The sequence below is a fragment of the Nicotiana tabacum genome, chromosome 16, assembly GCF_000715075.1.
Source record: "Nicotiana tabacum cultivar K326 chromosome 16, ASM71507v2, whole genome shotgun sequence".
NCBI classification, from domain to species: domain Eukaryota; kingdom Viridiplantae; phylum Streptophyta; class Magnoliopsida; order Solanales; family Solanaceae; genus Nicotiana; species Nicotiana tabacum.
The window spans coordinates 129,830,900-129,849,744 of NC_134095.1; positions in this window are offsets into that span (position 1 = coordinate 129,830,900).

Consider the following 18,845-nt stretch of genomic DNA (forward strand, 5'->3'; position numbering starts at 1 on the left):
CTTGGAGTTGGTTTACTTCATACTTCAGACAGGAAGTCTGAATTAGGCTCTCCTTGGTTGTACTTTTTCTGATTGCAATTTTTTTCTTTACTTTACTCTTTCTGGGCTGTAATAACTTTGTAATAAGACTCTCGGGGATGGCTAGTGAAAGGGAGGGGTAACTATGTATGCAAAAAGGGGAGGATAACCTGCCTATATGAGTTTATGAATTCATGCATTCTCATATAAACACCATGTCTATAGGAATCTTGCATTCTCATATAGATACCATGTCTCTAAGAATTTCTGCATTCTCATGGAATCTTGCATTCCCATATAGATACCATGCCTATAGGTTATTTATGAATTTTTGCATATCATATAGATATCCTGCCTATAGGAATTTCTGAATTTTCTGCGTATCATATAGATATCCTACCTATAGGTTCTTTCTGAATCTTGCATATGCATTCCTCATTAGGCAAACATGTTTATAGGTCTTAAATAATCAACAACAATTAGATATCATGTTCATAGGCTTTAAACAAAATTCAGCATCTAGATGCCATGCCCATAGGATTTTTGCATTTTTTATTATGTTTATAAAAGTATCCAAAATCGACAACACATAGAAAGCATGCCTATAGGAGCTTTAATTGAATCTGAACCGCTTCACTCGCTTATAAGTCTAAAACCAGTAACAGTGACACATGCTCTTTTGCTAAAACTCGCCTTTCTTTAATAACAGACGATTTTTTCTTAAATCAGTATGTATTCATGTTTACTTCATTGTTTCTAGAATCAGTAGATATCATGCCTATAGGGTCATCGTCTAACACTTAGGCAAGCCATAAGGTGAAAGTTTATAAACTAAATCAGATTTTATATGCTACAACCAGCAGGCAAGCTTGATTCGGGCTTCTTATCTAAACTATGTAATAAATCAGTCTGCCTCAACCTTTTAAGTTTTAATCAGACCCTAAACAGTACATGCAAGTCATGCTACATTATGTGCTTTCTTTGGTTTAAAGGAGGTCTGTTTGAGCCCTTTTATTTGTTTATATGCTTCACCAAACTTGCTATATGTGTTTTGTTTGTCGCCTTAGTATTTTACCTTTTGAAACCACAAATAAGCCCAATACCTCCTCCCTTTAGGATTAGTAGTCCCAAGTGCCTCCGGGGCTGATAGGATTGGGGCGGGTAATAGCATGCAATAAGTAAACGAGACCATTCCGTGCTTTAATACCTTAACGGGGTGGGAAAGGGTAGATATAGATATGATGACCACACGATAACATCACGTGTAGCCCCTCACTGAGGAGTGATTACCGGATGTTTTGTGCGTTGATCCATATTATTAATGAACCTAGGACACCCCCCCCTTCCCTTTGTTTTCTTTGTTTCTTTTAAATCTTTTTAAACCATTTCTTTTAAGAAAATCAACTCTTTTTAGTTCCTTTTTCCTTGTTTATTTGTAACCATTACGTAAAAATCCCCTCTTATTTAAAGCCTTTATTTGTCTATGTATTATTTGCACTTAAGTCACAACAATAGTTTGGCCGGAAACCACACTAGTGGATCCTGAGGGGTGCCTAACACCTTCCCCTTGGGATAATTTCAAGCACTTATCCAATCTCTGGTTACTCAAAACAAACCCCTCCTAGTGTCCTAATGCACTTTGATCATTAGGTGGCGACTCTTCAATTCAAAACCCAATTCCCGAAAGGGAACGAGTTGTCTTCCAAATGTCATAAACCCGATTTCGCGAGAAAAAGGTGGCACGACGGCATGGCGACTCTGCTGGGGATATTCTTTTAGGCTTTTACCATTTTAAGCTATTATTGTGACTTTACATTTCTTATGTGCCTTTATTTGTTTAATACCTTTAAGCATTTAATTCCCTCTTCTACTGCAAAAACTGACTTGTTTCTTGTTTCTTTCCCTTATTTCTTTTACTGCTTTCCTTTACTGCACTCCTTTATTACTGTTTTAAATTATTGTAATTATTACTTTATGAACGTGCAAATACGTGACAACTTGTTGCATAAGCATGTTTTCAACATCATATTCCACTCATGCCAAACAAAATGCCATAGCAACGCTTATAATGAGTTGTTGCGCTCTTCCGATATTATCACCCCCTAAATCCGGAAAAGGCGTATTTGCGGTAAAACCACTCAAAATGGTGTAGTCAACGGTTCCGTGCCTTTCCCCCTTGAGTTGTCCGCTCAAGGGTACCAGTCTAAAACCCCATAGAAACCTTACTCTGTTTAACTATGCATGCATTATGGTCAAACCTAGCCGAGTCAGTTGTGTTGTCCGCATAATGACTCTTTAAGATAGCCTTGTCCAAAATCCACTGCGTTTTCCCAAAACCCAAACGGACACTACCATGTTCTGTGCATTTATTTGGAGAACTAAATGTCTTATGCCAATTATTGGTATTTAATAGTTGAGTCTGGTAGGGGTAAGGGCCTAACCCTTTTGTCTCGCAGAAACATGAGGCACGAAGTCCCTAGATTCGGCATGGTCACTAACATCCACCCAAGGTTGCTAAGCTGGTGGGAGGATCTTCATTACAGTGATTAGACTCTTGTCCGGAAATACCTAGGAAATCTACCTTCCTTCCTGGAGGTCCAACCCAACAACAAAATCATAGAAGCTGCTACTCTGTTCTGGGATTGTGATAGGTTTGTGTTTCGCTTTGGGGAGATTGAGATGACACCCCTACTAGAGGAAATAGGAGGATTGGCTGGTATACCGTGGGAGACTCCAGGTTTGTTAATGCCGGAAAATCGCAAGGGTAGAGGTTTTCTCAAAATAATGGGCGTAAAGAAGAATCCAGACTTGACATGTTTGAAGGAGTCCTACATTCCCTTTGATTATTTGTACGAGAGGTACGGTCATAGCAAATCCTACCATACCTATCCAGATGAGTTCGCCCTTACATCATTGGGGCATATTCACCGAAGGGTCTTTGTCTTCATGTTATGCTTCTTGGGGATGATAGTGTTTCCAATAAAGAAAGCAAGGATCCACACCAGGCTAGCTATGGTAACCAAAACTCTAACATAGTGCCCATGATCCTCGCAGAGATATACCGAGCCTTGGAGAAGTGTCAATAAGGAGCCCAACATTTCAACAGTTGCAATTTGCTACTCCAGCTCTGGCTCATGGAGCACCTCCAAAGAGGTGAATACCGACAAGATATTCAGCGAAGGGATTGGGATGATCACATAGCCTTCCATCATCCAAGACGAATGAACTACATGCCCAACATGTTTGCTCAATCAGAAGATGCCAAAGGGTGGTTAGAAATGTTTGAAAATCTAACTAAGGATCAAGTACAATGGATGTTCGAATGGTTCCCTACTGAGGAATTCATCGCCCGATCCAGGGATGCACCGTTTCTTATACTGATAGGTTTGAGAGGAACCTACCCTTACATCCCTCTCCGAGTTATGAGACAGGCTGGTAGGAAGCGGGTTATACCAAGGGTCAACAAGATGAGTCACTTCCGGGCTGAATTTCAGGATGATGATAGCCCTTACAAGTGCCATGCTCAGCATATGTGGCACTGCAAAATCGTCATGGGAAGGGATACCATCGATCCAGACAGATACCATCCTGGTTGTAGTCCATACTATTCAGGCTGGCTGGAGGATAATCATATTGGTCTAGGTCAACCCGGGTTTGTTCGAGGTCACAGAATCATCGATGAAAAGGCTAAAGCACAGGTCAAATACAACCAACTGCGCAAGAGGATTCGAGAATGTGAAATCGAGCACCGTGAGATTCAAGAAGCCCACCAAAAACTGAGTGAAGAGTGGAAAGACATGGTTGTCAGTGCCAACAAGCGACTGGGATACTTGGAACGAGGTTTAGTGGAGCTGGAAAGGAAGTTTCTTAAGAGGATCGAGGACTTCCGGAATGCTGAAGGAAATGAGGGTGGACACCTGGCCAGAGCCTACCTACTGCTGGGACTTCGCGAGCTAGTGAAGCTATTCGATGGAGCCAAAGATGCCGGGTCTGGAGAAGGCCTTTCTGGGACCAAATAGATAGGAATCTTTTCTTTTTGCTTTAAAAAATGTAATAAGGCCAATGGCCACTAATATTTTATTTCCTGTTATTTAGCGTCGTTTTGGGATTCGTCTACTTTTATCAATAAAATGAGGCATTTAACATTCTAAGTTCTCCAAATCAATTTGTCGCTAGGCTTACCTCGGGCACAACGAGGCTCCCAAATTAGGAAACGATTTACATTATTACACTATGTGTTTAAATATCGCAACATATTTTCCTTATAATCCTCACTAACTTGTTACCTTTTGTTTTATTTTTCATTTTTATTCCCCTCCCCAAAGGTTAGTTTGTGCACTCTGGCAACATCATCTTATTCAACGAGATCCAGGGGCCCTCCACCCACTCCTCCTCTTAGTCCTGTCAAAAACAAGAACAAAGGAAAGATGGAAGATTTGAATAACACCAGAAAGAAAAACTCAACTGAACGGGTAGAGGTCACTCATGGTACTCAGGTCTCCAAAGAAAGTGAGTCCCAACTCGAGCAAAAGTTGTTGAAATTTCAAGAGGAACTTGACCAAGTTCAGAACTTGGCAAATCTGTCATTTCCCTCACTACCCCAGATATCAACCCCACACCTCCACAAAATATCCCAAAACCACAAAACTATCCCACTCTTCACCACTACTGCAATACTTGCCACACATCCAACAATACTCCATTGCTCATCCCTGAACTTTGAATTCCACAAATGACCATTTCCACGCCCACCATAACACCCCCATATATGTGGAGACCATGCCACACTCCACCCAACCCATCTCAAGCACACCTGAGTCTGATGATAAAGACTCACTCATCAGGAACCTGACTACAGAACTCAAGAAATTGACTAGTCGAATTCAGGGTTTCGAAGGAAGTAAGGGGATTGAAGGGTTGAACTATGAAGATCTTTGCATACAACCCGATATCGAACTACCCGAGGGATACAAACCTCCTAAGTTCGAGATGTTTGACGGTACAGGGGATCCGAGAGTCCACTTGAGAACATACTGTGACAAGCTGGTCGGAGTAGGGAAGGACGAAAGGATTCCCATGAAGCTTTTCATGAGGAGTCTGAGAGGAGATGCTCTGTCTTGGTACATCCCAAAGGTCCACTATTGGGGAAATTAGTTTGTGCTTGCAAATGGGGCCTACTTGGTTCGATGTCGATTTCCAAGTAATAGATGTGCCGACATCTTACAACTTGCTGTTAGGACGGCCGTGGATTCATGCCGCTGCGGCTGTAGCGTCAACACTACATCAGGTAGTGAAGTTTGAGTGGAATCACCAAGAGGTGATCATCCACGACGACGGTAGCAATCCCATATACAGTCGCCAAACCATCCCAGCGATCGGAGAAAGAAGAAAGATAGGCGGGGAAACCTATCACCACATCGAACGAGTCAACACCGTTGACAAAGACAAATGGCGGGACAACAAAATTGAAAGCATATTGAACTGGAGTGGATATGAACCTGGCAAGGGACTTGGCAAGAACCTCCAAGGAATCGCCAAGCCTATCAAACTAAAGAAATATGGCACCACTTTCAGTCTGGGATACGAGATACTTGGGAGGAATTCAACAACTGGTCGCCACCATGACGCGGTCCATACTACCCGCTGGAGCAGCCAATACTACATTTGGAGCAGACTTTCCAGCCAGCCGATATTATCTATGGGTCGAAAGAAGAGGAAGCACTAACAGCAGTGAGGAACTTGTTCCCAGAAGACGATGATATGGATTGTTGTGTTATCTTCGAGGAGGAGGGGGAGGAAGGCCCTTCCATACAGGTAGTGAGAAGAGGAGCATGCCTCAATAACTGGACCATCAGAACCACCAGAGCCCGAAAAGCTTCGGGGTAGCAAGGCTGAACAAAGCATCATGCATTATCTTTTATTTTCACTAGTCGACTTTCCTTTCGCATTTTAAATTTCGCAATAAGATCTCCAATGTTCAAAATATTTATGAAATTTATCAAAGCATTTTGGTTTCCTTATAATCTTACTCTTATTATTTTCTCTCATTACTTTATTTATACAACATTACTATTACTTATCTTGATGAACCAATGACTGTGACATGCAACGAGACTACACAACAAACGGACATAGATTCAGAGGAAGACGATATACCGGAGGAGATTGTTAAAGAGGTTGACAATTTTGAGAACAGACCTAAGTCCAACCTGGACGAGACCGAGATTGTTAACCTGGGAGATGCAGAAAATGTCAAAGAAAATCGGATCAGCGTCCACTTATCACCGTCAGAAAAGGAAGAGTACACAGAATTTCTAAGAGAATACGAGAACATATTCTCCTGGTTATATGATGACATGACTGGTCTGAGCACATCTATGTTTTAGTTGGACAAAAAGGCATTAGATGTTCGAATCCTCTAATCTTGTGCTTTTGATTTTCTGGTGGGTTGTGGGCTCTTGAAGCTCAAAAAATTGCATAAATATGATAGGGTCTTTAACTTTTGATCCCCACTTGTCTTATGTGCAGAAATTTTAAGTTTAAAAGTTAAAAATATTGCGCATAAAACAAGTTAGGGGTAGTACTTGTTAAACTTAAAGTTATGTCTATGGATAAGCAAGAATAAAAATTCAAGTCTATCGACTTTGAGGGTTATTTTTATACTTGAACCGAAATAGTAGGTGGCATGACGGGCCAGTATTTTCTTGATAGGAAGTACACTTTGGTCCAGTATTTTCTTGATAGGAAGTACACTTTATTTGGTTACTTTGCCAACCAAAGGTTATCAAGAACCAGAGGTTGTTCAAAGGAGTTATCTGATGGAGAATCCTTTGGCTTTTGGAAGTTGAGAGAGCTAGTTATACACTGATTCTCTCGGGAAAAAAGTTTACCCACTTAGACGAACATGACATGAGTCTCATGCATACTTTTTTCACGTTTCTATGGTTAAGTAATGTCTATTCTCGCTTTAATTTATAATTTTACTATATCAAAATAATATGAGTGGTGTAAATATGAGTGCGAGTAAAAACAAATTCTAGGTCGGTGTAGGCCACTTGGTCTTGCTACTCTGCTAGTTCCTTGTATTTGACTGGACATATTTAGGCGCGGATGTAGTGTACTAGTGAGTAGTGACGGATCCAATTAAATTCACAACTTTCAATACAAAGTAAAATTTATGCGTATAAGTTCATTAAAATTGCAAAAATAGTGTATATGAACCCATAAATTAAAAATATAATGAGTTTAGTGTTAAAAATCTTAAAAGTTGAACCCATGGTATTAAAATTCTGAATCCGCCTCTGAACATATTAGAGGAGAGGTAGGTGGCAAATTCTGGCATGAGGTTAATGTGATGGTCTTTGCCTCTTTGGTGCCACAAATTACAAAGGAATATTAGATGGTTTTAAAATCAAGAAGTAACGGGAACTGAATTTTTTTGGCCAGTTGAAGTGGGGGTATCTCTAAACTATAGCAAGGACAATAATTCATTGTTAGGTTGTTACTTGTCGACTTCTTGAAATTCTGTATTAGAGCTCAATTTGGCGGTTTCATTAATAAGAGTTATTTTGTGCATTCCCGACGTTATGTCTAGATGCTTACTCAAACATTATAGACTAGATTTTATCATAAAGGATGGCTTAAATAAAAAAGTAATATGATTTTATGTATCTCACCATTCTGTATTGGTTTGTCCTGTCTACGAAAGAAATTTTAATTGAAAAATAAGAAGAGAACTTCAGGTACGTTGTCATGTTCGGAGTTTACTTACTAGGTAGGGGTGTACATAGGCCGGGTTGGTTCGGATTTTATAATTACCAAACCAAACTAATTGTGTTGGGTTATTAAATCTAAACACCAAACCAAATCAATAAAACTTGGGTTTTTCAATCTCTGTTTTTCTCGGGTTTTCGGGTTATTCGGATTTTTTTGGGTTTTTTTCCCGGTAATATCTTCGTAGAACAAAACATATAATGTATGCTCAAAATATTTCTTTAATCCTAGTAAGATACAACTATATAAAATATTTTCCAAGAATATAATACAAAATATGAGATGTGTCATGGCATTATCCTAAAATATTCAACAATAAAGACAATAAAATTATGTAATATAAATATTGCTAATTATAATAAAAGTAAACATAATCTAAAGGTACTAAGTCATGTTAAATAAATAGACTAATAAGGGAGTATTAATTACATGAATAAACGCTAAAGAAAAATAAAAATAGGTTATGCATTTTTATCTAAATTATTGCAAAACAAAAAAATAGATATATACATTCTCGTTCGTAATATTAAATTGAATGTCTTTTGTTAGCATTAGTATTGATTTGATTTTGGTTTGGGCTTTTGTTAGCATTATTTAATTTACTAATATTAATGGCTAAACATTCAAAAGTTCTAAGTCCAACCTTGAAACAATACCTTAAAAGATAAAATTATGAAATTTTTTAAGAAATATTTATAAATTACATTAGAATAAGTATATTTATATATTAAATATATCTAAAATTTCTATATATGTAATGTCGGGTTGGTTTGGTTTCGGTTTGACTTTCTTTAGTTAAAACCAAACCAAACCAATTATGGTCGATTTTTTTTTTCCAAACCAAACCATAGTCGAAGTTTTTTTTCTCGATTTGACTCGGATTATCGGGTTGGTGCGGTTTGTCGGTTTCCTTTGTACCCCTATTACTAGGTATGAAATTAGGAAAGTAAGTGAATGAATTAAAGAAGTAGATGAAATAATCAGCTGGTCTCCACACATGTAAATGGAGGGTCGAGATATAGACACGTGTTCGTAGGGATTAAAAGAGACAAGGGTCAAGTCCATTAAGGAGCTGCTTTGGGGGAGAAATTCAAAAATAGTCAGATTTACAAATGGTCGATCAAAAATAGTCCACTTTCAAAAGTAATCGAAATTTAGCCACTTTTTATGTAAAGATAAATCTGAGCGAAAATACTGTTCAAAACCCGAAAAATACGCCAGTATATTATGCTGGAGTTCCAGCATAAGTATACTTGAACTCGAGCATATATACTGGAGTTCCAGGATAAGTATGCTGGAACTCCAGCATAATATGATGGAGTTCCAGCATAAGTACACTAGAACTCCAGCATAATATATTGGAGTTCCAGCAAAGTATACCGGTCCAGTATAATATGCTGGAAGTTCATACACAAGTGCTCGAATCTCCAGTATATTATGCTGGAACTTTCCGTGTGTTGGAGTTCTAGCATAATATCCTAGAAGTTCTTATACACGTGCACCGAACTCCAGTATATTATGCTGGACCGGTCTCTGTTGCAGCAAAATAGTGGCTAGTTTTTATTGACTTGGTATACGCTGGCTATTTTTGAATGACCAGTCCGAAAACTGGCTAGACCGTACTATTTTTACTTGCTTGGGTAATTTGTTGGGCTCAGGTTGGCACATGTAATTGACGGCCCAATACCAATTAGGTCCATACAAGAACAACTTAATAATCACATAAAAGGAGAGCTGAACACTTGGACAATTTTTGGTAACTCTGTTACAACTTCCTAACCAATTCTTCTTCTCTCTTCTCTAACTTCCTTCTTCTCTTCTTCTCACAGGTTATGCAATGGAGTTTTGTAATTCATCAACATAACCAATTGAATTGTTCAGTGAATAGAACTTGTTGACTCATTCTTCTTTATACTTGTTCAATAATTGTTCTCAATTGTTCTAGTACATAACAAATTGGTATCAGAGCATCGTCATGGCCCAATGACGATTCTAGAAACTCGATCAAAGGCTTCAGAAGCTAATGTAAAGAAGCTAGAGATGCAGTTACAAAGTTACATGGTAGAAACAAATAAAAAATTGGAGTTCAATGACTCAAAAATGGATGACTTAAGCCGGAAAATGGATGTAATGATGGAGAAGCTTTTCGCAAGCAAGGATGAAATTCTAGGCAGTCCACCAATGGGAGCTCATCATGCAGAAGGATATAGCAGTAGATCAAGGGCGGTTGAAATTCTTGAGAACTCCAATGGTAGGTTCTACGCGAACATCTCATCTTCTAGGATTGACTGTCCATATTTTGAAGAAGGTGATCCCAGATCTTGGCTGCGAAAATATAAAAGGTACTTCCATTACAATCACATAAATGATCCACAACACAAATTAGAAACTACGGTATTGCATCTCAATGGTAGGGCTGAATCTTGGTACTTCTCTTATCAAGTGAGTAAGAGAATTGTGAGATGGCCTGATGTTGTTGAGGAAATGTGTAAGAGATTTAATAATTCTGTTAATAGTAACCTAAATCTACTTTGGAAATTCAAAAGGATTGAGCAGATTGGTACTGTGAATGAGTACCTAAAAAATTTGCGAATCTGAAGGCTTGGGTGGTGGTGATCAAGTATCCAACAATTTCTTAATAGGACTTAAGGAAGAAATCATGCATACAATTAAAATGCTTGACCCCTTTTTCTTGAGTCAAGATGTAGAGAAAGCTAGACACAAGGAGGAAATGATAGACTCTATGAATAAGAACATAATGGGTGGGGCCAGACAGTCAGGACATTATAGTTCCAACAACAATGGTTTAGGGAGCAGATCCTCTTCTTTATCCAGAATGAGAGTAACTGTAACCTAACAAAAAAATAGTTGGGCTGCCTCATACAAGTTGATGTACCCATGAAGGTAGCTGCCGCCCAGGGAGAATACCTAAGTTAAGAGTGTTGGACATTGATATCTTGTCCTCAGTTTAAATAGAAAACTAATGGGATTGTCTTTCAACACAAATTAAGAGTGTTGGACATTGGTGGGGGTGATGTAGTACTTGGAGTTGACTGGATGAGACAATCCAGTGCTATTTGACTTCATAGAATACAGACTGCAGGTGAGTGTGAAAGGGAAAAAGATATATTTGAAAGGGCATTTTGAAGAAGGGGAGTTGCAGAGTATGGCAACTAGTGGTGTCAAACAACTGCTTAAGAAATGACCGTTGTTGTGGGCTCACTTGTTCACTATTACTACCAGTGCAACAGAAAAATCTAAGGGAATACTAGAGCAAATCAAAGAAGTGCTTGATATTTCCCAAATATTTTTGTGGAGCCTAAGTCCTTGCCACCCAAGAGGAATCATGATAACTTTATTCCATTGAAACCTGAAGCATCACCAGTTATCATAAGACCTTACATGTATAATTACTTTCAAAAGAATGAAATAGAAAAACAAGTGAATGAAATGCTCAATAATGACATCATACAACCCAGCCATTCCCCTTTTTATTCTGCTGTGTTGTTAGTAAAAAAGAAGGATGTCAGTTGGAGGTTTTGTGTTGACTATATGGAGTTAAACAAGATGATCATTAAGGATAAATTTTCTATTCCATTGGTAGATTATCTAATTGATGAGCTTAATGAGTCTTGCAGCTATTCTAAGATTGATCTAAGGGTTCGATATCATCAAATAAGAATGGGGGATACTGATATATTCAAAATTGCATTTAAGACACATCTAGGTCACTATGAATTTAAGGTCATGCCCTTTGGCTTGACCAATGCCCCTACTACGTTCCAAAGTCTCATGAATCATGTGTTTAAACCATTCTTGAGGAAGTTTGTCTTGGTATTCTTTGATGACATTCTGGTTTATAGTTCTTCCATGGAAAGTCATGTCTTACATTTACAAAAGGTGCTAGAAGTGTTGTAGAGGGAAAAACTTTATGCCAAGCTGTCCAAGTGTGCTTTTGGTCAAGACAAAGTAGAATACTTAGGCCAGATTATATCAGAAAAATGAGTGGCAACTGATCCTGCTAAGGTGGAGGCTATGTTGAATTGGCATGCACCTAAATCTGTGAAAGCACTAAGGGGATTCCTCGGACTAACTGGTTATTACAGGAGGTTTGTAGGAAATTATGGAATTATCAGCAGGACACTCACTAATCTACTCAAGAAGAACTCATTTTTGTGGTCAGAGGAGGATGATCCGTCATTTCAGGAGCTTAAAGTAGCCATGTCTACAGTACAATAGAAGGGGGTTGGCCAAACTCTTAGGTTTGGACTATGAGGTTCAGTACAAGAAAGGAATAGATAATAAGGTAGCTGATGCATTGTCAAGGAGACAAGAAGAAGGACCTACAGTTATGGCTATCTCTACAACACAAGATACTTGGTTATAGTAGGTGAGCAATAGTTAAGAGAACTGCCAGTCTCTTCAAACAACAGACCTGACTACTCTCTACACCAAGGAATCATAAGATACAAACAGAAGATTTATGTGGGCAAGAGTACTGAATTAAGGAACAAAGTATTACATTCCATGCATCACTCTGCACTTGGAGGACATTCAAGTCAGCAGGGCACCTACAGAAGGCTGCAACTGGTTTTCTACTAGCCAAATATCAAATCAGAGGTGTTCAAGTGGGTGGGTGAGTGTAATGTTTGTCAAAGGGTCAAGACTAAAAACATTCACTCTCCAGAGTTGCTATAGCCTTTCCCTATTCCAGAAAAGGCCTGACAAGACATTTCTCTAGATTTTGTTTAAGGTTTACCATTCTCTGGGCACAAAAATGTAGTTTTAGTTGTGATAGATAGGTTTACAAAATATGGGCATTTCCTAGCCATCAAACAACCTTTTACAGCTCAAGAGGTGGTAGAATTATTCCTAAAAGACGTGTATAGACTGCATGGGCTGCCTAGGTCCATAGTTTCCCTATATTCACAAGTCATTTTTGGCTGCATCTCTTCAAGACTATGGGCACTACACTCAATATGAGTACAGCCTATAATCCATAGTCAGATGGTCAAACAGAAAGACTAAATGGATGCATGGAAACCTATTTGAGAGCTATGGTTTTCGATAATCCTAAACATTGGGTGAGATGGCTACACTTGGCAGTGTGGTAGTACAACACTAACTTCCATAATTCCCTACAAACCACTCCCTTCCATGCCTTATATGGGTACCAACCACCACATATACCTAGTGGTTCATTACCAGGTACAGGACAATCTACAATAAGGGTAGGTGTGGCTCAACGCCAACACATGATTCAGACTCTCAAGGACAATTTGACTAGAGCTGAGTCTCGCATGAAATTCTATGTTGACAGACTCCGGTCTGAGAGAGTATTGGAAGTGGGAGATCTAGTCTACCTTAAATTGCAACCATACTAGCATTCCTCTATCGATGTACGCAGAAATGTAAAACTGTGTGCACGCTATTATGGTCCATACAATATTCTACAGAAGATTGGGTCAGTTGTTTACCGGGTTGGAGCTTCCAGCGGGTTCACAGCTTCACCCCATTTTTCATGTCTCACAGCTAAAACGTCGAGTGGACCAACTATTGTTGGAGCTTCCAGCGGGTTCACAGCTTCACCCCATTTTTCATGTCTCACAGCTAAAACGTCGAGTGGACCAACTATTGTTGCTCACCGCCAACCTCCTAGTTGTGACGCTGATTGTCAGATCCAGATCCAGCCAGTTGCAATTATCAAAAGAAAAATGATGAAGGTCAACAATGGGGTCAGTGTGAAGGTCTTGATTCAATGGGCTAATCTGAGTGTGGAGGAAGCGATATAGGAAGACTAGGCTATATCAAGAATCGATTCCCTGATTTCGTTGCTCAACAAAGACCTTGATTCAAAGGGGAAGGGATTGTCATGTTCAAAGTTAACTAGGCACGGAATTAGGAAAGTAGATGAATGCATTAAAAAAGTAGATGAACGGGTCTCAACACATGTAAATGGAGGGGTTTAAAAGAGATAAGGGTCAAGTCCACTAAGGAGCTGCTTGGGTAATTCGTTGGACTCAGGTTGGCACATGTAATTGACGGCCCAATACCAATTAGGCCCATACGAGAACAACTTAATAAACACATCAAAGTAGAGTTGAACACTTAATACAATCTCTGGTAATTCTGTTACAAATTCCTAACCACTTCTTCTTCCTCTTTTCTCTAACTTCCCTCTTCTCTTCTTCTCATAGGTTATGAAACGGAGTATTGTAATTCATCAATGTAACCAATTGAATGGTTCAGTGAATAAAACTTGTTGACTCATTCTCCTTTATACTTGTTCATTAATTGTTCTCAATTCTTCTAGTACATAACATACGTAAATAAAATGCTTGATGTTATACGTACTAGCTAACTCTATTAGTTCATATCGAAAAAACTATGCATTAGGCCATTTTATTCTGGTTCCAATACTGAATGGGTGAATTAGAAAATAGCCTCAAAGTAGATGGTCTTAAATTTATATTTCACTTATCCCATGGGCAGAATTTCAAGTTTAACAAGTGTTGCTTTTGCTTGCCGCCGCATGAGCAACACTTTAACTTTTGACCTTTTAAATCTTGTTCATGTGGCAAACGAGGTCAAAAGTTAAAAGACCACCCAAAAAGTATCATATTTCTACAATTTTTTGTATTCTGATATCAATTTTGTAGCACAACGAATTTAAATTCGCGTTTCGTAAGGTCCATTAAGGGGAGGGGGAATGCATTCCATTGCAGAATCTTTTCATTTTCAAAGTTCGAATCCTAGACCTCTAATTAAGGATGACGAGATCTCATCCATTGAAGTATACGAGACAAACAACTCAAGATATAAACAGCGTAAAGAGCAACCATTCCATATATGTCTGAGGGGTGTACATAGGCCGGGTTGGTTCGGATTTTACAATTACCAAACCAAACCAAACCAATTGTGTTGAGTTATTAAATCTAAATACCAAACCAAATCAATAAAACTCGGGTTTTTCAATCTCGATTTTTCTCGGGTTTTCGGGTTATTCGGATTTTTTCGGGTATTTTTCCGGTAAAATCTTCGTCAAAACATATAATGTATGCTCAAAATATTTCTTTAATCCTAGTAAGATACAACTATATAAAGTATTTTCCAAGAAAATAATACAAAATATGAGATGTGTCATGGCATTATCCTAAAATATTCAACAATAAAGACAATAAAATTATGTAATATAAATATTGCTAATTAAAAAGTCATAATAAAAATAAACATAATCTAAAAGTACTAAATCATGCTAAAATAAATAGACTAATAAGGGAGTATTAATTACATGATTAAACGCTAGTTAAGAAAATAAAAATAGGTTATGCATTCTTATCTAAATTATTGCAAAACAAAAAATAGATATTCAATAAATTCTCGTTCGTAATATTGAATTGAATGTCTTTTGTTAGCATTATTATTGATTTGATTTTGGTTTGGGCTTTTGTTAGCATTATTTAATTTACTAATATTAATGGCTATAAAACTTATTGGAGCATTCAAAAGTTCTAAGTCCAACCTTGAAATAATACCTTAAAAGATAAAATTATGAAATTTTTTAAGAAATATTTATAAATTCCATCACAATAAGTATATTTATATATTAAATATATCTAAAATTTCTATATATGTAATGTCGGGTTGGTTTGATTTTGGTTTGACTTTCTCTAGTTAAAACCAAACCAAACCAATTATGGTCGGATTTTTTTTCCAACGCCAAATCAAATCAAACCAAACCATAGTCAGATTTTTTTTTCTCGGTTTGACTCGAATTATTGAGTTAGTGCGGTTTGTCGGTTTCCTTTGTACACCCCTATGTCTGATAGATTAGGAACGTTTGCTTCATGAGAATTTGTGGCCTATGATCATTTCAAGTGGTTTAATGCTTGTTTTACAATGAAACGAGTCTCAATCTTACCAAAATCGTCATTAAATTTTTATAGTTTTCGGGTAAATTAGTGGGGACAGAGTGTGGCCACACAGAGAGTAATTTTCCCAAAATTCAATTTGGGTCATGTGTCATATTCATTTGATTGCGGAAGAAAAAGATTTGGGGAAAGCGAAATGAATTTAGCGTGTGGATTAATGAGCATCAAGTAATTAGTATGTGGATTAGACTTAAGAGAGCCAATGGTCCCAGAAAAAGAATAACTAACGAGTATAAGATATAAACAAGTGGGATAATTGCACTTTTGATCCTTCAGTTATCAATAAATGATGATTTCGGTCATTGTAATATTTAACTAAGCATATTTAATTTCAATTAAATAAAATATGTGTTTTTGGTCCCTTTATATAGGAAGTCACAATTTAGACTTCTAGAACAATATTGCTTTCAAATATGTAGTAACAGAACAGATTTAACATTACACATCAGTAATTAAATAGTCAAACATTTAATAGTTATTTAAATTGTGAAGATCACACTCAAAAGGATCAAAAGTGAACATATATTTTTAATTGAAATGTAAAAATGTGCTTAACTAGAAATCAGAAGAACCAAAGTTACAATTTTTGGATATTTGAGGAACTAAAGTTGCAAATATTCCTAAACAAATTAGGAAAATATGAATTATAAATATTCAATTGAGATAGGAGGATGAGAATATCTGCTGTTCGAAGTTAGAGGAGGAGTTTGATTTTTAAAACAAAGTTCAAAGATGTAAATGCTTAACTAACAACAACAACAATCCAGTGTAATTCCACAAGTGGGGTCTGGGGAGGGTAATATGTACGCAGATCTTACCTCTACCCCGAGGGGCAGAGAGGCTGTTTCCAGGAGACCCTCGGCTCAAAGAGGCAACAAGAGACACTATATTAGTACTATCAATAGACTCATAATAAAACACCATAAAATACCATAAAATCCATAACATAACATAAATACCATAAAAACAAAGTAACATCAATATAAGAGATATAGGAAATACGAGAATATGTAAGGTATTAATACACAGAAGATAAAGCCCATCATCAGTAGTTGATCAATAGCATCCTAAGACTAATTCCTAACTGGCTAGTCTCACTCTAGTGCGCTGTAAAAAGACATCACAAATTTCCCCTAACCTACAATATTTTTACAGTGCGCTGTAAATGCTTAACTAAGACATACAATATTTTTATTGAATTTACACTTATTACTACAAAATAATTATAAATATAATAATACTCACTGGCACAAAATACAGAAATTCAGTTCTGGGGCTGGACTATACAAGTTTATGTGTTGGCTTTACCATTAACTTTGAAAAGCAATGGCACAATTTGACATTTACTTTTTCCAAAGGTCCCTCTTCTTCAACAAAGTAAAACTTAGTAGGGCCACATTTGGAGGACTAGGGGATTGTCATGGTAATGCAAATGTGAAAATCTCACTTTATACCTATTAAGCCCAAACTATTTACCTTTTAATACTCATGCCCAAACTATTTACCCTGCCTACCCAGTCGGCCCAATTTATTTACCCGGCCCCCATATTTCACGTGGCCCAATCTACCCATCTCTCCTTATCTTCGATCCAGCCCACCTATTTCACCCGGCACAAGCTTCCCACGCTTTTCTTCGTTCTTTAACAGTTAACAAGTAGACTAGAGTACAGTTTCCAAATCTCCATAGCCAACCGATGAGAACGCAAAATTCACCCACATTCGAGTTTTTAATTTTTTTTCCGATTTCGTTCTATCTCTTCGTCTAGTACCTATTTTTGGGTGACATTTTTGCTTTGGGTGAAATTTTTGCTTCTGAAAGTACATTTTAGTGAAAGTGGGTTTTCAAAATCATAGGATTTTTGTGTTTTCCTTTGTACTTTTGTGAATCAATGTCTATGGGTTGTTGTTTTCTCTATGGGACGGAAGCATTGTGCGCGTAGATGGTGGCACCGTGGACAATATCATTCTTCAACACAAGTAGCTGCTGAATTCGTTGCCTCAGCCATGTCTGTTCCTAGTTTTTCCTTATTTTTTGATTCTCAATCTCTATTTAGTCGTAACCCTAGCAGTAGTCATGTTGAAAACACAACTGAAAATGTAGAATTAGAGGGTGGAAAAGGCAACAATATTAATGCTTCGTCAGTCGATGAAACTCTCTACCTGTCATTACCCGACACAAATTCCGAACCAGTCATAGGAGGTGTTCCTGTGACTGATAAGGGAAAAGGTAAAGTTGTTGAGGATTCTGAGTTAGGGGGAAGCCGACGTGAATCCGTGCCTAAAACAGAGACTCAACCAGTAGATGTTGATTGTAGCGATGACTCTCAGTTAAAGAAGAAAAAAATTGGTATCACATCCAAGAAGGTAATTTTCTTACAATTATGATCTTTGAGATTTTTAATGTATAGTACATTGTTATTTTTTGATTTCCTGTTATGCTTTTGTATTTTATTATAGTTATAGTCAGTTGTGTTAATTTTAAGTGAATTCTATTTCTTCAAGTTCATTCTGTACATTTAAGAGAACTGTTGTAAATTTATTTCGATTTCCATTTATCTACTTATTCCAGCTATCCGTTTCATCAATGTTCAGTGCATCGTAATAGTGTTTATAGCTGTCAAAATCCATCACTAGATGGCTAACTAAGAGAAAATCAAGTACCAGCGAATTTTGAGTTTTTGGGTGAAGTTCATTTGAGCTGTTCTATGTGTATGTTTCTGTGATATTAGCAAAATTTAGGCCTATCATTCTGCTTAGAAGAAGTAAAAGATATCATTTTGTATACATTGTGTTTGAGCGTGAAGGAATTGAGTGATTTTTTCTAGTATATTGTACAGACCAGTTAATTTCCAATAATGAGCTTGTTAATTTTGGATGGCATATTTGTCTTTGCTATTAGTTTCTCAATATTTTTGAATCAATATAGACAGATTAAATTAATGTTCTGCTTGAGGTTTAAAAAGGGTCACTGATTCAGTAGTTGTTGTAGTCAACCATATTTATTGAAGCCAGAGCTGCTCTGTGTGATTTCTGATTTTCAGCTTTGTATTAGATAGTTTTGTACATGATTTAGTATTTAGCCAGTTGACAATGGTGGAGAGAAGCATGGAAAGAATGGGACCG